The sequence below is a fragment of the Artibeus jamaicensis genome, unplaced genomic scaffold (genome assembly GCF_021234435.1).
Source record: "Artibeus jamaicensis isolate MK-2021 breed Jamaican fruit bat unplaced genomic scaffold, CSHL_Jam_final contig_700, whole genome shotgun sequence".
Classification (NCBI taxonomy): Eukaryota; Metazoa; Chordata; class Mammalia; order Chiroptera; family Phyllostomidae; genus Artibeus; species Artibeus jamaicensis.
Window position 1 is genome coordinate 11014641 of NW_026521930.1, and position 25395 is coordinate 11040035.

Here is a 25395-nt window from a genome sequence, read left to right on the forward strand (position 1 = left end):
TCCCAGCATCCCAACCCCCGAAAGTTTTTTCAATCGGTGCTTTTAGGCTTTATTTCCTGTCACTGGGGCCTTGGGTTGCATGGTCTGTCTCACCGCCCATTTTTCTGCCTGGTTTATCTGCATGCCAATGTGTGTTCACAGTCAGCCAACCGCCTTGTGAGTTTCACTGGGTTTGCTCATTTTCTCCCCGCACCTGGTTTTGCTAACCACCACCTCTTCCTACCATGACCCCTTTCCGCCGGCCACCGACTCTGCCCCTCTGACCAGTCTGGGTGAATGGTTCATTGTTATCGAACTTCGGTACAGTTCAATTTTCTGAATGTTCTGGTTGTATTTTTGTTTCTAAATCTTTGTTGTCCTTAAATTTGGTTGTGCGAGGAAGTACAGTGTTTTCACCTATGCCTCCATCTTGGTCAGAAGTCTAACCAATGAGTATTTATTAAAAGCTAGGTATATCAGGCACAATTCTTGTCCAGTAGGCTAACAGATACAAATGATGTAACCAATTTAGTTATTAGCTTATCTAATTAAGCAAAATACATTTCATAGAAATGAATATAAAATGTGTCCTGGCTGGTGTGGCTCAGTGGATTGAGTGCCTGCCTGTGAAGCGAAAGGTCACAGGTTCAGTTCCTGGTCAGGGCATGTGCCGGTGTTGTGAGCCAGGTCCCCAGTCGGGGGTGTGTGAGAGGCAACTGATTGATATATCTCTTACACGTCGATTTCTCTCTCTCTCTCTTCCTCCCTTCCCCTGTTTATGAAAATAAATAAATACAATCTTTAAAAAAAGAAATTATAAAATGCATTGCAGATAAAAACAGAATATCTTTTATATTACAGAACTTATGGTACCTAAATAATCATTAATAAAAACCAGGCAACCCATATGGCAAACAGAAGTTAGAAACCACCAGTTATTTCTTTATTTTAGTCAGCAAAAGATAAAAAGCATGCTATCATCATGCTGCAATGGGTTTCAACATTTAATACAGACACCCTTTTTCAAAAGTAACATAATCCACCTGTAATCTTTAAAAATTCAGTGTTTTTCATCTTGTATCAAATCACATTATACTTTTGGTTTAAAGATTAGTTTTGGTTTCAGAATAAGTTTATTTAGTGCTTCAGTCCCATATCTCACAGATTCTTGACTTGGGGTGGGTGAGAATCAGCTCAGTTAAGTATTAGTTTGAGGAACAAAACAAAACAATACAGTGAATGGGATGATTTATCTGCTTTGCCCAATATTATTGCCAATATTCAATTGAGAAGTTAACATACAAAATGATTTAAACTAGAGCATAATAGTAGAAGGGAAAAAAAGAGAGGCAAAATGCTGGCGTTATTCCTTTGCGGCAAGCCTGTCCCTTAGGGCTCTTTATTGCCTTTGGAGAGTTATGGCTAATTCTTTAAAGGATCATATCAGGTTTGTTGGTACATGATACATGCCTTCGTCTGAGGGCTGGGCCGTGAGGGACTAAAAGGCATGCTGTGGAGGGTGTTTGCTGACGCACTTATGACCACTGAACCATAGTCATCCAAGGGAATGTCCACCACAGGTTCTTCCTGAGACCTCCCGAGATGGGTCAGTTTTCTTCAGGCAGCAAAACTGAAAACTTCCTCAGAGAGTCAAGGTCAACTTTTATTGCGCAGGAACCAAAATTATCCCCTTCCCCCTTTCCTAAGCTGGAGACCACCAAGTGCAAACACGGCTGGGGATGCCTCGCAGCTCATTCCTCCAGCCAGCAGGGAGCGCTCCATCAGAACGCTGCCTCCCACAGCACCTACAGAGGGAAGAGTGAGGTTTCATGTTGGCCCAGCCAATCAGTTGGGTCAGTCACCATTCTCAAGCAACTTTTGTAAGTTGTTTTGTATCTTTTCTAATTTTATTATGTTAGCTGTAAACTCTCAGCAGAGGGCCTCCACATTTAATGGTTCTTGTGACCCCAGGCTGCATGGTGCTGCCTGTTCAGCATGATGGATGTCCGCAGTGGAGATTAGTGACTGCAGCTGCTCTGCCAGAGTATTAATTCTGTATCTCATGGAGAAGTTTGAGGTGACTAATGCATGTTACATCCCGAAATCGCGAGAGAAAGGATGGAGACCTTCAGAGGTTCAAAGATGTTACTTTAATGGCCAAAGTTTTACCTGCGCAGGGGCAAACTCTCGGGGTGCCTCCGGAGGCACCAGTGCCAAGATGGCTGCAGATGAGAGTCGCGCCTAATGCTTACAGGCTAGGGTTATAGAGGCGAGCAAGCAAGCAACTTCCAGAAGCAGAAGGTGGCAGTTAGCTATTGGCTCAGGGGGTTTATGCTAGGGCTCGTGATCTTGCTGATGATTGGCTGGCAGGACTCATGAACAGCTCGTGCTCAGGTTAGCCATTGGCCTAGGGGCTCATGCTAGGGGTAAAGATTTTCCCCCCTAACGGATGTTCCAAGAAGCTATCTGCTTGATCAATGTTCCAAGAAGCTATCTGCTTAACTTCCTGGAACATTTGCCCAGGGGTGGGTGCGGTCCCCCCACCCAAGCTTGAGCAAGCAGCTAAGGTTGAACAAACAACTTAGTTTTCTTAAGACTATTTCCTTTAGCCCCTAACATTGCACAGATGACATTTGTGTAGAATATAAGAATATGGCTGAGAGTCAGACATTTCTGAGACTATGTAAGATTCTAGTGGTTTCTGACTGGCCACGTGCAGGGAGACTCTTGGCTTTTCCTTCAGGTATTCTGTTCACATGGGAATCTTCTCTAGTTGGTTTTTCTTCTCCTTTGGAGACATTCAGAACTGTCTGGGACTTTATCACATGGAAATCTCTACAGTTCTTGGATTTGGGAGTCTGAGAACCAGAACTATCCTGCCTACTTTGCTGAACCACTCCATCCTGACCTAAGAGTTCATAGTTGAAATCCAGAGGCGGAAATGAAGGGCAGAAGCAGACTTCCCAGAACTGGAAACTGTTTTCAAGAGAAGATGGATAGGAATGGTTACCAACACTTGTATTTTCTAGGTGTCCACATATAGATTTTAATAGTTTATAAGATGAATCTCTGGATAGTAAGGAAACAAATATGTATCTGTCTATGAATGTCACTATAATCAGGACATTTGGCACCAGAAGGGCAGATTTGCTTTTTAAAAAACCCATAATCCTGAGGATATGTTTATTGATTTTGGAGAGAGAAGAAGGTACAGAGAGAGAGAGAGAGGGAAGCATTAGTTGGTTGCCTTCTTTACGTGCCCTGACCTGGGATCAAACTGCCACCCAGGTATGTGCCCTGACTGGAAATTGAACCCAAAACCTTTTGGTGTATGCTGATGCTTCAACCAACTGAGCCACTGGCCAGGAGTGATTTTTTTCTTTTCTTTTTTTTCTTTCCAGTGCTCAGCCTTCTATTAGAGACTCCGCCTCCCCTGGGACAAGCTCCACCCTCCAGCACCTTCTGGAGCACACTCCCAGTGGTGTGTGACAGGGCCAAGGGGAAGGTCTGTCATCCTGTCCTCTGAGAGGAAACTGTGGTGAGGTTTGTGGATTTGTGGGAGTGACTGGGAAAGGGCTTTCATGCCCTGCATGGGGTTCATATGAAGTGATGCCTCAGGGCAGTACACAGGGCCCTTTCTGTGGGGACAGCCCATTCCAGGCAGGCAACAGCTGAGGCCTGGGCTCTCCTGTGGGGCCTTCCCTTTGACCCCCAGGCCTAGCCCTCTGGCCCAGCTCCCTAGATGATTCTTTCTTGGAGGATCATAATGGGCACACCTGCCTCACATTGGCTGTGTGACCTGTGCCTGGCACTGCTCTCTCTTGGCCCTTTTCCTCTACTGGGAGCCAAGCCCTTAACCCTTCAGAAGGAGGCTCCCCTGAGGGAGTCCCATGGGCATGTAGCAGGTGCAGACTGCATGTGGGGGGAGCAGGTGACTGGGATAGGGGCCTGGGCATGGGGGCCGGGAGCCTAGTTGTCTTTGTCCTTGGCAACACGTTTGAGGATGTAGGTGAACTCCACATTTGATGTTGCCTTTCTTGTCAATGGGTGCCTCAAGTACATCTCATCCACTTCCTCATCTGTGAAGTGGTTACCCATAGTGGTGAGCAGCTCTGGAAGGTGGTCCTTGTGAATAAAGCCTGAGGCCTCCTCGTCAAAGCAGGTGAAGACATTGTGGATCACATCTTTGGGGTCTTTGCCATTCGTCTTCTCCCCAAACATGGTCAGAATCATGGTGAAGTTGATGGACCCAGGGCCTCACCCATCATGACCTCCATGTACTCCTTCCTCTGTGGGGTTCTCCCCCAGTGAGGCCACCATTTCATGCAAGTCCTTCTTGTCAACGAAGCTGTCTTGGCTCTGGTCCATCACGATGAAGGCCTCCTTAAACTTCTGGATTTGGGATTGGTCAGACATCACAAAGACATTGAATGTGGCCCACTGTGGCCACTTATTGGTAATCTTGGCCTTGGCCCACTTACTGAACATCTTGGCTTCAGGTGGGTGGGCTTTCCTGGGGTGGAGAAGGCACTCTCTTAGGGACCTGGTGCACAGTTGGATGCGGAACCCTGTTTCCAGTTGGGGCTGGGCTGAGCCTGATTTTCTTTATTAGGGTTGTAGAGAAAGCTGGAATAGAGATCTTAGTATCATTTTCAAAGACCTTGAAATGAAAACAAATCCAGTATTCTGATGCAAAGAGCTTCCCTTCGTATAATAATTCTTTCCGAAGAGCATAGGTAAAACTTTGCTTCAGTTATTTCTCAGTTGGGACATCAAGAGACAACTTGTGAAAGTGCTATTTGCCTTGTACTGGCTGGAAGATAAACATGTTTTCAGTGTTAGAGTCATTTTTACTGTCTGTTTTAAAGCTATTCTTATACCATCGAAACTGGATTTTGACCTCAGGCAGATGATTAATTCTCTTCTGGTCTGGGGACTGGGCCTTGCTGGACGGGGTGGAAGACTGGGCTGTTGGTGACCTGCAGACTTTCTTTTTCTCCTCCCCACCATTCTCAGCCTCTGAGTGGGCTATGCCCACTTTGCTTTCTCTCTTCCTGAGCACTTTGGCAGGCTATGTGTGCTCCACATCTTGCTGTAGTTCACTCATCAGGGCCGTGTCTGCTGGGCACCTTCGGACTTCCACGTGTCTGCAAACTGCTGCTGCCAATCTAGATACGTTAGAGCGGCAATGATTGGTCAGAGCAAGTGTGGAGGAGCCACGAAGGAGAGAGGGAGAGGGGACAAGTGTTTTATTCAATATTATAATTTGAAGGTAAATGGGTTATAGGAACCATTGCTGAGTCCCTTTATAAATTGGTAGAACACGGATGCCCATGAGGAACAGAGAATTCGTGAATCTAATGTGTATAACTCTACAGTTGTTCTGAACACAAAATCTGGCTTTAAGGTGTCCAAATAGCTTTTGATATTATGCATTGAAATACTTAGTTTTCTGAGTTGATAACATTTAAGAGTTATTAATAAAAACTATACAGCAGAGCCAGAAGTGGCAACTAAATTGTGATCTCCATCCTCTGGGAACCAGAACATTCCTCTAACTAATCTTTCACTTTGGGTTAATTCATAAATAATAATTTCCATGCCTGACTACAGCATCTTTTTTCTTAAAGATTTTATTTATTTATTTATTTTTAGAAAGGGGAAGGGAGGGATAAAGAGAGGGAGAAAAACATCAGTGTGTGGTTGCCTCTCACATGCCCCCTACTGGGGACCTGGCCCACAACCCAGGCATGCGCCCTGACTGGGAATCAAACTGGGACCCTTTGGTTTGCTAGCTCGTGCTCAATCCACTGAGCCACATCGGCCAGGGCCTGACTACAGCATCTTAATAAATACAATATTATTTACCTGACTACTCCAGTAACTCAGGATAGGAACCTCAGGGCTATAATGAGCCCTCTTGTCTCTATCACATACATGTTATCAGACATCAGTCTCTGTCCATTCTATCTCTAAAAATAGTCCATCTCCCTCTCACATAGATCTGGGGAGGAGGGGGAGAATAGTCACAGGATTAGTAAAAACATTGTTTGCATATGACAAAAAGCCAACTCCAGTCAGCTTAAGGAGAAATGGAATCTATTGGTTGATGTAATCACAAAGTTCAAATTTCTTCTTGCAAAGCCTCTGCGTTTCAGGCAAGGATAGTTTATGGACCCAAATAATGACATTAAGACCTTTAGTTATCTTTCTACTTTGTTTGCTTCTGTTTGACTTCATTCTGAAAACTGTATCTCTCCATGTGGCAGGCAAGATGGCCACCAGTAATTTTAAACTGACATTCTTCCAGACTAGCTATCACAGGGCCCATAGAACTTCTCTCTCTAACTCCAGGCAATGCTGCAATCATCCTTTCTTCTTCTCCTTCTTTTTTAAGATTTTATTTTTTTATTTTTAGAGGGGAAGGGAAGAAGAGAGGGAAAGAAATGTCAATGTATGGTTGCCTCTCATGCGTCCCCTACTGGGAACTGGCCTGCAACCCAGGCATGTGCCCTGACTGGGTATCAAACCACGATTGTTTGGTTCACAGGCCCGCTCTCAATGAACTGAGCTACACCAGCCAGGGCTCATCCCTTCTTCAATCATATGCTCAAATATGAACTAATCATTCTGGATAAAAGAGGAGAGTATTCTAGTCATCCTGGGTCATAAACCCAATCCCTTCCATTTGGGAACAGAGTGATGAACATTATCACCAGGATGAAATGGAGGAGGGGAGGAGTTTCCCAAATAGATCAAAGAATGGAAATGGAAAGGAATATTCTTGAATGAAAAATATCTAGTTACCATGATCCATTAGAGTTACTCCATCAGTAACTCTAAGGATTGAGCAAAGGATTGTGAAGGCACGCTTAGTGCACAAGGATACATTAGTAAGCTGCTTCAAAAGTTAAGGCGAACAACAATAAAAACAAACCTGTAATCAGTGACAGCCCAGTACCAATTAGCACCCAGATCTTGGTTTCTAAATACTATTTCCTACTAAAAGAAAATTCAGCTCCTTAGAGAAAGGGATGGTTGGAGGTCTGGGACGGAAAAAGACAAGATGGTTGGAGTTTTGGATATTATGTATATGTCAGATAATGAATTTCACTTTAAAAATTTTCATGGGGCTATTAGAAAAATTTACTAACAGATGTGATGTTTATTGCCTCTAGCATGTCATCAGGAGATACATTATATCTGGTTGTCCCTATTTTTAAAATGATATACTACTATGGATATCTTTCTAAGTCTTGCTGACTTAAAAAACTTTCATTCAAAGACATCTGGGCATGTATTTAAGGAGCGTCCTGGTTTTCTGACCCTTCTCTTTAGTCTAGGGTGCAAGAGAAAAGGAAGTACACACCCAACCTTGAGATTAAGGATCTCATGCTGTACCAGTGTAGCTAGCTGGACATGTGATATTCTGATTCATCAGAGAAGGATATCTCTGATAAGGAGAAGAGTGTGTACACACCAGTTGGTATGACAATGAGAAAAAACTGGGAGTGTCATGCACTGCTGGCAGAAGTGCAAGGCAGCCGAGTGGCATTTGACCCAGGTCTTCTGATTAGCAAATGGTACAGGTACCAGCTCTGGAAAAATGAAGCAAGTCTTGGATTTCTAGTGACCACGAAGATTGCTGTTCTTCTTAGGTAAGGGTTAGATTAATAGGACTTCATCAGTAATGACTTGTTAAGGTGTAAAGCTGTTTGGGGGCACTCTTCACTATACCCTTTTAAGTACAGCCACAGAAGCAGTTCTGAGATTATCAAGCAGTTCCTTGTAATCACCTAGTCATGATCAGTATTTGTCTCGTCTGTTTATGAGACTCTGAACTGTGATGAACACAAATTGGCTGAGTTTCTGCTCATACTTCTGGATCATTTCCATTTTAATTTTACAAGTTAGAGAGCTCAGTGGGCATAACCAGGCAGGGCTGGCTTGGAGCTCTAGAAAGTGCTCTGAAAGTGTGAGCCAAGGAAACAGCAGCAGCAATATTACCATTACCTCTCAAGGAGCAGTTACTGACTGATCACTGATAACGTCCTCAGAGCAAACATGTAAAGAATGTGTAACCTGTCCAGCCCTGGCCAGGTGGCTCAGCTGGTTGGAGCATCATTCCGTACAACAAAGGTTGGAGGTTTGATCTCTGGTCAGGGAAGTAAGTGCCTAGGTTGAGGGTTTGATCCTTGGTCAGGGGGTCTGGGCATGTACAGGAGACAATTGATCTATATTTTTCACATTGATATTTCTCTTTCTCCGCACCCCCATTTCTTCTCTCTCTAACAAATCAAGGATATCTCTAAACATATCCTTGAGTAAGGATTAAAAAAATGTATAATATGTCCAGATTGGAGATAATGAATTAAAAAAATATTCTCTAAGGCAACATCACCTATGATATTGATAATATCTGTATCCCATATTAGGGTATTTGCTTAATGCACATCAGTCTCTATGGTACTCATCATAGCTATTGGTCTCTATTAATTTTATTATATCTATAGTGTTTTGTGACTCTTTAAAAAATGCATGTTATGGTAGAAGGTTCAAGCACATGAACAATTTACCCATAAAACATAAATCTGTGTCTGTGCTTGCATGAGCACAACACCCTCATTTTGCTAACAAAGTAATGCAGGCACAGAAAGGGCTATCAGTAGCCAAAACACACAGGGAGCAAGGTTCTAATATCTTACCTATGTCACTTGGCCTTTCTCCTTGTAATTTTCTTTTTTAAATAAATTTTCTTTTTTATATGAGTTTATTTGGTGACATATGCTGGGGAGCAAGATCTAAAATTCCCCCAAGAATAACAGTTTTGCAGCTTCTTCTATGCATTTGAAATTAAGGAGGGATCCTTGCAATCTTCTTAGCTTCTCCATCTTAACCATTATATTCTAGGATTTAAAAATTTTTTCTGCTTTGTCTGTCTCTGCACTCAGGCTCCCAGCGTCATGAGGAGCAAACCAGTAAAATATCTCCGAGTTACTTCTCCAGGGGCTCTCCAGCCAGCAGCCCCTCTTTGTCTTCTTCCTGAGTATGTACCGGGCTATGGTCCTAGGAAATCTGCTTGTCCTCCTGGCCATAAGGTGGACTACTGCCTGCACACTCCCATGTGCTTCTTCCTCAGCAATCTGTCCTTAGTGGACATCTGCTTCTCCTCCAACACCATCCCCAAGAAGCTGGCCAACCATATACTCAATAGTCAGACCATCTTCTCTGGGTGTCACACAGATGTATCTTCTCTTTGAGCTTACCAACATGGACCATTTCCTTCTGGCTGTCATGGCCTGTGACTGCTTTGTCACCATATGCCACACCCTACACTACTCAGCAAAGATGATCCAGCAGCTCCGTGCTCTGTTGGTCACTGGTTTACGGGTCATTGCCAGCCTGAATGCTCTGTTGCATACTTTGCTTATGGCTTGACTCCCATTCTGTGCAAACAGGGTCATCCTCTATTTCTTCTATGATGTGACTCCCTTTCTGGAACACTCCTCCTCTGACACACACCTCAACAAGATGATGGCTCTGACTGAGGGTGCCCTGATCGTGATTACCCCATTTGTTTGCATCCTGCCTTTGTATATCCATATCACCTGTGCTGTCCTGAGAGTCCCATCCAAAAAGGGAAGATGGAAAGTCTTCTCCATCCGTGCCTCCCACCTGGCTGTGGTTTTCCTCTTCTCTAGTACCATCGTTGCTGTGTATTTCAGCCCTTCATCCTTGCACTCATCTGAGGACACCACAGCTACTGTGATGTAAATGCATGATGTACATCATGATCCTCATGATGAACCCTTTCATCTATAGCCTGAGGAACAGGGACTTGAAAGGGGACCTGCAAAAAGTAACTGGCAGGAAGGGATGCTCTTACTGATGAAAGTACCATGGATTTATCATTCCCATGTATATGAATCTTTGCCAATTTCACTGAAATGTAGCAATCTGTTAGTCAAAGTGTCTTTACGGAACTGGGCCTCACACAGAATTCAAAGAACACTTCAATGTTTTTAGTGCCTGTCCTAGTCCATTCAGGCTGCTATAACAAAAAATACCATAGACTGGGTTGCTTAAATAGCAAACATTATTTTTCACAATTCAGAAGGCTCCCAGTCCAAGGTAAAATTGCTGACAGATTCAGCTTTTGGTGAGAACTTGCTTCCTGGTTCATAGATGGCATCTTCTCATTTTATCCTCATATAGTGGAAGGGGAGAGAGAACTCTCTGGGGTCTCTTTTATGAGGACACGACCCATTCATAAGGGCTCCCTCTTCCTGACCTAATTTTCTCCCAAAGTTCCTGTCTCCACATACCATCACCTAAGGGGTTAGGATTCTAACATAAGAATTTGAGTGTCATTATCCAATTTGACTGTCTTATCTTACAGGGGCATATTTATTAATTTATTTATTTATTTATTTATTTATTATTTTTAATTTTATTGATTATGCCATTACAGTTCTATTCCCCCCTTCATTCCCCTCTACCCTGCACTCCCCCACCCCCACCATTCCCCCCTTTAGTTTACGACCATGTGTCTCAAGTTCTTTAGATTCTATATTTCCCATACTATTCTTGCCCTGCCCCTGTCTATTTTCTACCTACCGTCTATGCTACTTATTTTCTGTACCTTCTCCCCCCTTCTCTTCCTCCTACTCCCCTGTTGCTAACCCTCCATGAGATCTTCATTTCTATGGTTCCGCTCCTGATCTAGCTGTCCTCTTAGTTTGCTTTTGTTTTAGGTGTGGTTGTTAATAACTGTGAGTTTGCTGTCCTTTCACTGTTCATATTTTTTATCTTCTTTTTCTTAGATAAGTCCCTTTAACATTTCATATAATAAGGGCTTGGTGATGATGAACTCCTTGAATTTGATCTTATCTGAGAAGCACTTTATCTGTCCTTCCATTCTAAATGAAAGTTTTGCTGGATAGAGTAATCTTGGTTGCAGGTCTTTGGATTTCATGACTTGGAATACCTCTTTCCAGCCCCTTCTTGCCTGTAAGGTCTCTTTTGAGAAATCCGCTGACAGTATGATGGGACCTCCTTTGTAGGTGACTGTCCCCTTAGCTCTTGCTGCTTCTAGGATTCTCTCCATTTTAATCTTGGCTAATGTAATTATGATGTGCCTTGGCGTGTTCCTTCTTGGGTCCAACTTCTTTGGAACTCTCTGAGCTTCCTGGATTTCCTAGAAGTCTATTTCCTTTGCCAGATTGGGGAAGTTCTCCTTTATTATTTGTTCAAATAAGTTTTCCACTGGTGGCTGTTCCTCCCCCCTTCTGGTACCCCTATAATTCAGATGTTGGAGCATTTAAAGATGTCCTGGAGGTTCCTAAGACTCTCCTCATTTTTTTGAATTCTTGCTTCTTCATATTTTCCTGTTTGGCCATTATTTTCTTCCTTCTGTTTTACTCTCTTGATTTGAGTCCCAGTTTCCTCTTCGTCACTATTAGTTTCCTGTGCAATTCCCTTCATTTCAATTAGTTTAGCCTTCATATGTTCCTCTAATTTGTGACTAAAATCAACCAGTTCTGTGAGCATCCTGATCACCAGTGTTTTGAACTGTGCATCTGAAAGTTTTGCTATTTCTTTGTCACTTAGATTTATGGGCTCTGGGGCTTTGAGATCTTCTTGAGCCATTTTTGGTCTGTTTGTGCCCATTAAGTATGAGGAGCGGATCCTTAGGTATTCACCAGGGTAGGGCCACTCAGGTCGCTGGATTGTGACCCTGTATGTGGGGGCGGGGTCAGAGTGGGAAAATGGCGGCCCCCTCTGCTGCCTCTCACCACTGGGGCCTGCTTGGTCCCGTCTCACCGCCCACTCCCTCGCTGGTCTATCTGCGCATGAATGCGGGACCACAGTCAACCCACCGCCTTGCGCCCTCACTGGGTCCACGGATCACTCACTGGGTCTGCCCATTGCAACCCCACGCCTGGGATCTGCGCGCCTGAGTCTGCGTTTTGATCTGACCGAATTTTCCTGTGCAACCCCGCTCCGCCAGCTGTTGGCTTTGCTCCTCTTACCGGTCAGGCTGAAGAATTTGTTATCAGCCTTCCGAAAAGTTCAATTTTCTGTGTTCTGGCTGTGATTTCTGTTGCTAATATTTTGTTGTCTCTAAACTTGGTTGTGTGAGAAAGCACAGCGTCTCCACCTATGCCTCCATCTTGGTGGAAGTTACAGGGGCATATTTAGAATAAAGGTACTTATGAATTTGGAGAAAGGTCAACTTTTGTATTCAGTCTGACCAGGAGACCTGGTCCTTCTCCTTGAGGAGAAAACCTCTGAGTCTTCAAGAGCTGAAGTCCATGTCTCCTCTATGAAGCCTTTGCTGAATCATTTAGGCTGAGACTCTCATTGCCTGTCCTGAGTTCCCACAGAAAACTCCTCTTTGAGTTCTTGTCCATGTGATACTGTTAATCTGCTTATAGCTGCTTCTTCTTCCCCTTCCTCTTCCCTCAAGGCCCTCTACAGACTGTGAGAGTTCATTACTCACACACATATACTTTGAATGCCCTGTTAAAGGCTTGATTCCTGAAAAATTATAAATACAACCCACTAATACCGAATAAGTGAATGAAAGGCATGTGGATCTGGAGAAACCAATCTGAGACACGTTTTACCAGTAGCAATAATAGCATGGAAGCAACAACAGCAAAGAATCGATAAACCATGTTACCTAACTAAAGTTAAGTGCTAAGGTCTAGTCCATTTGCCATATTACCAACTATTCTTTAAAAACAACACTTAGTATTTTATTTAAATAAAAAAAAAAAAAAGAAAAAAAGATAAATAAATAAAATATTTTAAAAATTAAAAAAAAAAAAAGAAAACATAATTTTGCAAAACACAATATTGCTATCCAGTATTTTTGGTGATTTCCCAGTGCACTTGGCATTGTTTTTCATTAATTTCTATAAAAATTCACAACTTCATTAAACACCCTTCTCTGCTTGCTTCCTGTCTCTTTGCTCCATTTATTTTGTCAGCTGTTCCTTTTCTATCATCCCCAATATGTTTGTTTTCCTCTTGGGTTTTATTCTTGGATTTCTTTGCACTCTATACTCTCCCCTAGGCAATTACACCCACTTTCTTGTCTTTAACCACACCTATGTTCTGGTGAGTTCTGAATCTGTATTTGGCATGTTTGATCAATCACAGCACCTTCTCCATGGACTGCACAATTTTTTTTTTGCGTTTCAGTTGCATTTTTATCTTTCTTGAAATAGTAACACACAATATGCCAAAATATTGCATATTTTCTTCCATCTTCAATATTAAATGGCTGTACAAAAATTTACCAATTTTGATTTTTTAAAAAAATGCGCACTGATATGACAGGTGTCATAATACAATCTAATAAAATTGTTCTGAATGAAGTTAGACAACTAGAGCCATCATGGGGAAAAACCAAATAAACTTTTTGGCCAATCAAATAGAAATAAATTAATCAAAATCTACTTCTTGGCCTATCTCAGTTTCAACTCAGACAATTGCCATATTTGACAATTTCTCTCAACAAAATGAAAGTCTTCAACAATATTAAATTGACTTCAATCTTACTTATCTTGTCTTTAAAAATTTGATATTTTGTTCAAAGACTTTCGCACTAACTTTGGTTTTTATAATTCAGTGTATTGAAATATTTATGTTGATTACTACGTTTTTGGGGACCCCCTTAAGTTTTGCACTTCACCACTACCACCCCGTCCCCCCAGGTTTGTCTAGGTGAGTCTACCACACACAAGAGGACCGCCATGAACTATGACATTTATGCTCGGAGGCAGCAGGAACCACTGGTATGCTAGTAAAACCAGTTCTGTGGCATGCTTTGGGCCATTATAGCTTGTGTGTGACCTTCTGAGTCTGGTTCTTCAGCTGCTTAGTGTTTTTGAAAGGCATCCATTATCATTTTCAAGAAATAATTCTCTTGCATAGCTCTGCAAAATGTGCTTTTTGTTATTTTCGACTAAGAACTGTGAGTGAGGCCAATCATCAGAAAAGGACTTGGAAAACTATCGTAAGAAAAACTTTTGCATCTCCATTTATGAGGCACTCTGGAGGGTTTGTAAACTCCTACATATCCAGACCAAGTCATACTGAGAATGACCTGCATGCCTCAGCCTCAGTTCCCAGTTCCCCCCTCCAATCATGGGTCCTCACTGGGCAGGAGGTGGTGCAGTATAAATTGTGTTACTGGACCCCACAGCCCTGTGACTCTGGATTAGAGGATCATTCTCAGAAAAAGGTGACTCACTGTGAGCTGGGAAGACATCCTAAAAGAAGTCTATCCCAGGATCCTGGAGTTTCTCAGTAATGGCATGCTGTACTCTCTCTGATAGAGCTCTCCCTGCGATCATAAATAGGTTATCTTTCACACCAAATGCTTTAAATGATAAAGTCTGTAATGTTAAGTCCCCAGCTCAGCATTCCTATCTGCAAACACATCATTAACTTTACACAGTAAATGACCACATATGAGAAAAAAAATGAGATTCACTCAGATTATACTATAGTAACCCCAGTTTCTGAAAGAAGAAAATAAGAAGAAAAACATTTAATAATGGAATTTTCAAATCCATAAGCATAAGCCTAGATTCACAAGGTGATTCAATGAGGTCTCAGAAATTTTCTGTAGGACCTGTTTTTACCTAGATTGCTTTATCTCCAAGTTCTGACTTAGGACTCAATAATATACTTTGTGGTCATTGTTGGGTCTCCAGAGACCAACAGATAGGTGGGGCAGTTCTTTTTGCTTGTCTCTGATGAGGTTCTCAGGGAATTTGGTCCCAGCAGCCATGGAAACTACTGTAAATGCCCACCTCTAATTTCCCCAAGAAGTCTTCCTGCACAGAGGGCTAAGGTCATGAATCCCTGGTTCTCACCCACTCAGGAACTACCTGTATTTCCAAGACTTTCCAAACCTTATAATAAAGAGAAGCATTGGCCAGTTCCTCAAAGGTGAACACTTGACAGCAACAGCAACAGCTTCTCCCAGGTAAGATTATATCAGTGATGTCAATATTTCTAATTAATGAGTGAAATTCTTTGAAGAACTTCCTTCCAGATCCAGGGAATAAGAGTCCTGAATCCATCGGTTGGAGCTTGAGATGAACTCAGTAATAACTTGTTTCTCTTGTCTCTATGAGCTACTGAAAGAGACCTATATAATGACAGATAAAGGATCTGTATGTGCCTGTGTTTTATGTTATATTTGATAAAAATTTAAAACTGATTCCAGTGGGACCAGCATCATGTAGGACTGGGAGTTGGAAGTTGAGGGTGTAGGGACGAGAGGAAGATCCTGATGGAGCAACTCAAATACAGGTGTCACTAACATGACCATCACCGGAGCTTGGGTTGTTGCATCCAAACCCTTACCTTCTTGGTTTGTGACCCCTACCTCTCTGCCAGCTCCATGAGAGGGCAAACCAGTCAAGTGTATCCTAGTTTCTCCTTCTGGAGCTCTAGGAAGTCCCAGCAGCAGCTTCTCCTTCTCTTCCTCTTCCTGAGCATATCCCTAGTCACAGTCCTAGGAAACCTACTTATCCTATGGGCCATCAGCATGGACTCCCACCTGTATACTACCATGTACTTCTTCCTCAGCAGTCTGTCCTTCATGAACATCTGCATCTCTTCCACTGTCCCCAAGATGCTGTCCGATCACGTACTCAGGATTCAGAACATTTTTTTCTGGGTGCCTCATGCAGATTTATTTTCTTTTCATGTTTGTGGATATGGACAATTTCTTTCTGGCTGTAATGGTCTATGACTGCTTTGTCACCATATGCTACCCCTTACTCTACTTAGCAAAGACGATCCATCAGCTTTGTGTTCTGGTCCTCTGGGTCATGGGTCATCGCCAACCTGGATGTCCTTTTGCACACCCTGCTGGTGACTCAAGTCTCATTCTGTGTAGACGACACCATCCCCCACTTCTTCTGTGACTCAATTCCTTTTCTGAAACTCTCCTATTCTGACACACACACCTCAATGATCTGATCTTTTTTTTTTTTTTTCAAATTATAAGAGAAAGTTTATTTAGGAAGTTACAGAGGTAGTAGAAATGAACCACCTGGGCAGTGTAGGCTCAGGAAACAAGTTACAGAAGCAAAGAAGGGCCCTTAAAGCATAGGAGAGGGAAAGGCAAAGGTAATACTCTTGGGGGGAAGACGAAGGGGACAGGAAAATGCATACGCATGCTCCCTAGAGGGAGAGCCCTGAGGTGATGATTCTTACTGAAGTAAGGCTGACAATGATCATTCCCTTCATTTGCATCCTATTACCATATATCCTTATTGACTGTGCATCCTCAGAGGAGTGTCCCACCCACAAAGGGAAGATGAAGAGCCTTCTCCACCTGTGGTTCCCACCTGGCTGTAGTTTTCTTTGTTTTTATATTTTTAAATATATTTTATTGATTATGCTATTACAGTTATCCTATTTCTCCCCTTTATTCCTTTGCCCCCTGCATCCCCCTCCCCCCCTTAGTTCATGTCCATGGATTGTATATTTACGTTCTTTGGCTTCTACATTTCCCATATATTCTTAACCTCCCCCTGTCTATTTTGTACCTACCTTTATGCTACCTATTCTCTGCACCTTTCCCCCATTCCTACTCTGCCTCCCCACTGATAACCCTCCATGGGATCTCCATTTATGTGATTCTGTTCCTGTTCTGGTTGTTTCCGTACTTCGTTTTTTGTTTTTTTTTTTTTGAGTGGGAAAAGCTGCTTTATTAAAGGGTCTCTGTCACAAGCCCCCCATTTCTGCACCTGTGGGATTGGCTTGGGGTAGGCAGTACTGGTTGTCTTTCCATGGCTTCCTGAGATTCGGCGTCCTCACTGGCCGCCGGGGGCGGGAGGGCAGGCAGCTGGCAGGGAGCCAGGGAGTGGTCAGCCCCGCGGCCCACGGGGCGCACCGATGACGACCGCAGAGCCTGCACGGGCTTCGGGGCCCAGACCCGGGCTTCGCTGCCATCGCTGCACACGCCGCGCTCGTTCCAGCCCCCGGGGCAGCGCACCGCGCCTGCGGAGGGAGGAGAGAGGCTGCTGCAGGAGTGGTCTGGGTCTGGATAAGGGGCTGAGTCGCGCACCCTGGAAGCACAGGCATAGTCACAAACCCCAAGAGAAACCGAAGCTCAGTGACGCCAGGGGCTGCTCGCCGTCCCGTTTCCGCGCCTGCCCTCGCGAGTCTGCTCTCGGTCCACTGCCCCCCTGTCCCACCGACCCGGACTTTGCCGCCGCCCTGGACCTGGCTCCCCCCTCGGCATCTCCCCCAGTGACTGCCCCCGACACATGACCTAAGGCCTGAAACCCCATCTCCCCAAATATCTCACATCCTCCCACATCTCTCCGTCTCCACTGCCTCCTCCGCCCGGATCCCGTGCCATTTTCTCTCCAATGGGGCTGCTCAGCACCCACTCGGGTCTTCAAAGAGCGGCATCGGGACTCCGAGAAGCCAGTCTAATCCTGTCACCGCCCAGCTTAAACCCTCCAACGACTTCCACGCCCCTGCCCCCGTTCCAGCTCCTCCACTGCGCCCTGCGGGCCTTCCTTCCTCTGCACGTCCCTGCTGTACTGGGCCCTAGGCCTGCTCCTCGTTCTCTGGGTTCCAGTTGAGTGTTGCCCGGAGGCCAGATTCCCCAGGGGCCCAGTCCACCTTCGGGTCCTCTCATGGCCCTGGGACTAAGCCAGCATGGGCGGTGGAGAGGTGACCTGCGTGGTGACGTGCTCTCCATCCCCTCCACACCAGACCTTCCTCTCTACGGTGAGGCAAGAATCTGCACGTTGTGTTCGCTGCCACACCCCAGCACCCGCCTGTGCGCAGCTGGGACTCCCAACGGGTGCGCTGGCCCGGTGGGAGAGTGAGGAGCTCAGAAGCGGCTTTGCAGCACGGCCTCTCCTGCAGCCAACACGCGGCACCTCTCCTGAGGTTTTGGACCCTTTCCTAGGATCGAGACTCACATCTTCTACAGTTGTTTAAGAATTCCTTCTGGATATAAATGTAATACATTTTCATGGCAAAAGAGGAATAAGTGGGAAATATGGATAAGTGTGAGGACAAGCAGACTTCCAGAATTTTGCCCACTACTATAAATATTTTAAATATCTCTCTCAAAAATTTAAACAATGGGCGAGAACAGACCAAAAATGGCTCAAGAAGATCTCAAAGCCCCAGAGCCTATAAATCTAAGCGATGAAGAAATAGCAAAACTCTCAGACGCACAGTTTAAAACACTGGTGATCAGGATCCTCACAGAACTGGTTGATTATAGCCACAAATTAGACAAACATATGAAGGCGAAACTAATTGAAATGAATGGAATTGCACAGGACACCAATAGTGATCAAAAGGAAACTGGGACTCAAATCAATGGATTAGACCAGAAGAAAGCAAATAATGGCCAAACAGAAAAGAGTGAAGAAGCAAGAATTCAAAAAAATGAGGAGAGTCTTAGGAACCTCCAGGACATCTCTAAACGCTCCAACATCCGAATTATAGGGGTACCAGAAGGGGGAAGAAGAACAGCCATGAGTGGAAAACTTATCTGAACAAATAATAAAGGAGAATTTCCCCAATCTGGCAAAGGAAATAGACTTCCAGGAAATCCAGGAAGCTCAGAGAGTCCCAAAGAAGTTGGACCCAAGAAGAAACACACCAAGGCACATCATCATTACATTAGCCAAGATTAAAATGAAGGAGAGAGTCCTAGAAGCAGCAAGAGATAAGGGGACAGTCACCTACAAAGGAGTTCCTATCAGACTGTCAGCGGATTTCTCAAAAGAGACCTTACAGGCAAGAAGGGGCTGGAAAGAGGTATTCCAAGTCATGAAATCCAAAGACCTACAACCAAGATTACTCTATCCAGCAAAACTTTCATTTAGAATGGAAGGGCAGATAAAGTGCTTCTCAGATAAGATCAAATTCAAGGAGTTCATCATCCCCAAGGCCTTATTATATGAAATGTTAAAGGGACTTATCTAAGAAAAAGAAGTTAAAAAAACATGAACAGTGAAAGGACAGCAAACTCACAGTTATTAACAACCACACCTAAAACAAAAGCAAACTAAGAGGACAGCTAGATCAGGAGCGGAACCATAGAAATGAAGATCACATGGAGGGTTAGCAATAGAGGAGTGGGAGGAGGAGAAGGGGGGAGAAGGTACAGAAAATAAGTAGCATAGACGGTAGGTAGAAAATAGACAGGGGCAGGGCAAGAATAGTATGGGAAATATAGAATCTAAAGGACTTGAGACATATGGTCATAAACTAAAGGGGGGGTAACGGTGGGGATGGGGGGTAGGGTGGAGGGGAATGAAGGGGGGAATAGAACAACTGTAATGGCATAATCAATAAAAAATAAATTTAAAAAATTTAATCTGTAAAATTTGTCTATATTTGTGTATATTTGTCCTGCTTTTATACCTTAACACTGTAACACAAACATTTCTCCATGGAATTGCAAATTATTCAAAAAGTAAATTGTAAATAATAGCTCAATGTGCAGAAAGGTCTGAAAAACAACTTAATAGGAAGACACAATATCCTCGTTCAGATTTAGAATATTAGTTAACATTTTGCCATTTTTGCTTCAACACTTCCTTTAACAAAGAAAAATCAACCAAGCTGGTACACAATATCTGTGTGCTTGTTTAATATCTTCCCACATGTCCTTAAGTACTATGTAATAGTTTTGGTTTTAAAGATGTATATAAATAGTATCATTCAAATAGGTATCATTCTTATGACTTGTTGTTTTCACAGCATTGGTTTTGAAATTTACCTGAGCTGACAGTTACATTCCCAGTTCATTTATTTTAACTGTGTATAGTATCCAATTATGTATAAATCATATTAATCATATTTTACTTAGCCATTTCCAGGCCTTTAATGATAATAATTGTTGCTATTTTTCAGACAATATACAATATACAATATTACAGTGCAACAATACTAACATCGTTGCTATTATAAACAGCACACTGCAAGGAACTTCCTGGAACATGTCTCCTCGTACAAACTGGTGTTTGTGTAGGGCTGGTCCCCACAAGCGAGTGGAGTGGGGCTGCATTTAATGGTACTGGGTATGACCAAACAGCTCTCCCCAGAGGCTGCAGTCCAGTCCCATCAGCAACGGATATCAATTTGTTTTCCCTCTGTCTCTGCCTTTAGACTCTTGCTATTCTGGTAAATACAGTTCATTCATGTGCTTTGTCTGACTACTAGTAAGATGGGCATTTCTTCCTGTTCATTGGCCCTCGGGTGCCTCTCCTATGAATTGCTGACGTCCATTCTTTCCCTGTTTTACCCTTTGGTTATCTGCCTTTTTCTTATTGCTCTGTAAGTTTTCTTTGTGTATCTTTTGTTTACAGAACTCTTTGTTGTTATGTGTGTTGTGTTTCCCCCCAGAAGTGTGTGCTGTGTCTCTTCATTTTGTTCACATCGTTTTGGGTTTTATTTTAGGTTCAGATATTGATAGTTGTGAGTTTGTTGTCATTTTACTGTTCATATTTTTTATCTTCTTTTTCTTGGATAAGTCCCTTTAACATTTCATATAATAAGGGCTTGGTGAGGATGAACTACTTTAACTTGACCTCATCTGGGAAGTACTTTATCTGCCCTTCCATTTCAAATGATACCTTTGTTCAAAAGAGTAATCTTGGACGCAGGTCCTTGCCTTTCATGACTTTCAGTACTTCTCTCCAGCCCCTTCTTGCCTGCGAGTTTTCTGTTGAGAAATCGACTGATAGTCTTTGGAAACTCCTTTGTAGGTAACTGTCTCCTTTTCTCTTGCTGCTTTTAAGATTCTCTTCTTATCTTTAATCTTGGGTAGTAAAATTATGATGTGCCTTGGTGTGTGCTTCCTTGGGTCCAACTTCCTTAGGACTCTCTGAGCTTCCTGGACTTCCTGGAAGTCTATTCACTTTGCCAGATTGGGAAACTTCTTCTTCATTACGTTTTCAAATAAGTTTTCAACTTCTTGCTCTTCCTTTTCTCCTTCTGGCAGCCCTATGATTTGGATGTTGGAATGGTCCAAGTTGTCCCAGAGGGTCCTAAGCCTCTCCTCATTTTTCTGAATTCTTATTTTTTCATTCTGTTCTGGTTGACTGCTTATTTTTCCTTCTCTTTAAAATTTTTAAATTCTATGTATGTATGTATTTATTTATTTAAATTATTGTTCAAGTACAGTTTTCTGTCTTTTACTCCCATCCCAGCTCACCCCCAGCCCTCCCTACCTCCCTCCCATCTCCATCCCCCCCCCCCCCGTTTTTGTCCATGTGTTCTTTATACTTGTTCCTGCAAACCCTTCCCCTTTTCCCCTGAAATTCCCTCCCTTCTCCCTTCTGGTCACTGTCAGCCTGTCTCTATTTCAGTGTCTTTGGTTATATTTTGTTTGTTTGTTTTGTTGGTTAGGTTCCTGTTAAAAGTGAGATCATATGGTATTTGTCTTTTACCACCTGGCTTATTTCGCTTAGCATAATGCTTTCCAGTTCCATCCATGCTGTTGCAAGGGGTAGGAGCTCCTTCTTTCTTTCTGCTGTATAAAATTCCATTACAACAGGAATCTAATCAACAAGACAAACAAACAAGCAAAATATAACCAAAGACACTGAAATTGAGAATAGGCTGACAGTGACCAGAGGGGTGAGGGGAGGAAATTTCAGGGGAAGGGGGGAAGGGTTTGAAGGAAGTAGTATAGAGGACACATGGACAATAACAAGGGGGGGTGGAAATGGGAGGGAGGCGGGGAGGGCTGGGGAGGTGGGCTGGAATGGGGGGAAAGGGCAGAAAACTATACTTGAAAAACAATTAAAATAAATGTAATTTGGATCTAGAGGCTTGGTCAGATTCAAGTTCAACTCTTTAGCAAGACTACATAATAGTGGTGGTGTGTTCTTCAATAAAATGGCATGTCTGGTTGTTTTTTAATATATTTTATTTATTTATTTTTAGAGAGAGGGGAAGGGAAGGAGAAAGAGTGAGAGAGAAACATCAATGTGTGGTTGCTTCTCATGTGTCCCTTACTGGGGACCTGGCCTGCAACCCAGACATGTGCCCTGACTAGGAATCGAACCGGCGACCCTTTGCTTCACAGGCCCGTCTGTGCTCAATCCACCGAGCTACACCAGTCAGGGCGTCTTTTTTTTTTTCCCTGATGTTAACAGACAGGCATTGGTACTCAAAGCTAAGATCCATGAAGTCTTTATAAGTTGTAAAATTGTGAATATTTCATTGTATTATTCCTTTTTCATTCACTGTCAAAAATATTTTTATAAAGAGAAACTATTACAAAACACAGCATACACATGGGCGGGGGGGGGTCACGATACACTATTACTGAAAGGACCCCCTATCAGGTTCATTATGTCCACCGCCAGATAGGAAAGATGTCTCTCAATGCCAGAGATTTGTGAAAAGGAAAGGAAATGTTTATTTAATGCTATACAGACTTAAAATAGTGACCCAATGTCTTCATTAAGATATCAAAGTCCTTTTTGGATACCTAAAGACACCCACAGTGCTCCCTTCTCCCCCTGCCCTAATTCGGGGTACTGTATCTCAGGAAAAGAAGCAAACATCGGTGATTCAGGCTCCTGACACCTGTCAGCTGTGTCACCATCCAGGCAGGATCTCTAATTACTCCAAAGCCATGTGGCACCTTCTCATGGCCTACTGGCAAGAGTTCTTTCACCCTCTTCCAAGCAAAGTCTCTCCTGCTTCCCGGGTCATGTGACCAAAGGGAGCACCCCCCCCCCCAAAGCCACATGGTCCTGCCACCTGGTCCTACGAAAGCTGCAGGGGTCCCCATTCTGGCCAAAACCACATGGTTCTTCTTTCCACCAGAGCTGCGGGGGTCTGCACTCTGGCCAAAAGTGTGTGGCTCTCTCTCAATGGCTGCTGTGTCTGGGTTTAAATCCCCATGCCGATCTTCCTCTGTACCCCCATTTTTAACTCATCCTACAGTCACGTGCACCTGCCAGCATTCCTGTATGATTCCAAGTTTACTGGGCTGCCATCATGAGTCTGGGCATATATGGCCCATGTCATGGAGCCAATCTTGTCCAAGCTCTCACTCAGGTGCTGTCACCTGGGGTACTTGCCCCCAGTTAGATCTTGGGGGGAAGTCACTTCCATCACCCTGGCTCAGAGCATGGCTACAGCTATTTAACATATCTATGCAGTCAGTTAAAGGTTATAGGTATGTTAAATGACCATGCCAGAGGTTAGCTGTAAAGCTGAGGCTGTACAAAACAACTTTGCATGTTCCTGCTCCATGTGTCCCTTCCCCCAACTCACACCTGAGGGGTGATAGGGTAAGGACATCTTATATGTCTTTCTAATATTCCCTGGACACTCTGAGTTCTGGGCCCCATTCCAAATCCCTTTTTGGGCCTCGTCTCTTGGCTGCACCCTGTATCAAAACTTCCTCTCACCTGTTATTTTGTTCCCCAAACATCTCTATAAAAACGAAAGTATGAATGCTAGACTCTTTTCTTTGTTTGTAAGTGTTCAAAAGAATGAGCTGGCCCTGGTGGCTCAGTGGACTGCCAGCCTGCGAAGAAAGGGTCACTTGTTTGATTCCCAGTCAGGGCACAGGCCTGGGTAGTGGGCCAGGTCTTTAGTAGGGGGTGCATGAGAGGCAACCACACATTGATGTTTCTCTTCCTGTCTTTCTCCCTCCCTTCTTCTCTCTAAAAGTAAATAAAATCTTTAAAAAAAAAAAAAAGGAATGAGCTGGCTCAATATTAATACTCCAATGATAACCAAGTAGTTTGTTTTAAATTTCTATACCCCACCCATCCCTCCTTTGGCAACCATTAGCTTGTTCTCTATATGTATGGGTTTGTTTCTATTTTGTTTCATTTATTTTTTAGATTCCACATATGAGTGAAGTCATATGTTTTTTCTTTGACTTATTCCACTTAACACAGTACATTCTAGGTCCATAACACACTCTCATCACAAATGGCAAGATTTAATTCTTTCTGTTGGTGAATAATATTCCATTGCACATATATACACCTGCTTTATCCATTCACCTATTGATAGACAGCTGGGTTGCTTCCATATCTTAGCCATTAATAGCAATGCTGTAATGAACATAGGTGTGCATGTCTCTTTTGAATTAGTGTTTTTGTTTTCTTCAGATAAATACCCAGAGGTGGAATTGCTGGGCTGTATGACAGGTGTATTTTTCATTTTTAAATATGTTTATATTTAAATATAAGCTCAAAGATTTAAACATTTTGACATTTTTCAATAATTGCAGTTATTATGCATAATGATTCTCAGATTGTCCTATATGGCCAGCTGGAACCTCTGTAAGTTGCTTCTGACTTCTTTTGACAGAATTTGGGTAGTCTTTTGATAGCATCCTTGCTATCTGGTAAGAAAAGGCATTCTAGATTCATTCTGTGTTTTTTGTTTTTTGCTGCTGCCCTAGAATTCGCCAATTTTCTAATGTTCCCTGTTCCTTTTAATAGGAAATTATGCTCATGACTAGTGAGCTAATCATGTTTCCCTGGCTTTTTCAGTGGATAGTTAGAAACATTTTCTTAAGATAGAAATACACTGTAAGTTCACACTGATACTTCTAATTCAAATTAAGGACTAAAGTATTTTCTTCTAACCTCTTTGGTAATACATTCATATCTTATATCTCTCATGCTGAGACACTGAGCTCAGTGCCACCAACAATAACAGAATGTGACAAAAACCTTTGCTTTCTTTCATAGCTAACAATCTCAAAACAATGGTGGAGAAAATAAAAATTTGTTATGACTCTGAAGTGGCAAGAAAGCCAGTGATTCCACCAGCATCCTGCTCCAAAGTTCCTGTCAGGCAAGGGTCCTGTTAAGGGGACGCAGGTGCCACGTGGACTTTCAGTTTTTCTTCTCTTGCCCACCTGTGGTTCTGGTTCAGGAACTTACAGTAGGGAACACACCTAAGAGCTTTCTGGTGCTCTCTGCATTAGGCAGTATCCTGGCCCTGTGCTCCTGGGAGCGGGAGAAGGCACAGGAAAAGCCAAGCTGGCCCAGGCACTGCCCTCCAGAACAGCAGGCATTCATGACCTTGACTGTACTGGCCCTTGTGCATACTGAGACTCAGCATAGAGGGAACCTCCCAGATGCAGGGAGGTTCTTTAGGTCATGAGAACATCACCCACCCACAAGCCTTGGGGACCATGTGGCCTGACCCTTGGGCAGGGGCCAGGACCATCCAGTCACTGCCCCACAGCACACAGCCTTTAAGTACTCTAGGTGTGTGAGCTAGTCTTCTGTGCAATAACTGATGAACCCTGACAAGACTTCTGGAGGAATGAGAATAACATTAGCAGCCAGTTTTGTCCCTGGTTTTAAAGGGCACTGTAAGCTTGAAATACGAAGTTGATAAAGGACAATTTTT

General features: G+C 43.3%; 2 pseudogenes; both read right to left on the reverse strand.

The window, feature by feature from the left end:
* Window positions 1-954: 954 nt before the first annotated feature.
* On the reverse strand, window positions 955-5086 carry LOC119056245 (GRAM domain-containing protein 2B-like; annotated as a pseudogene).
* LOC119056246 (myosin regulatory light polypeptide 9-like) lies at window positions 3871-4467 on the reverse strand (annotated as a pseudogene).
* Window positions 5087-25395: the final 20309 nt, after the last annotated feature.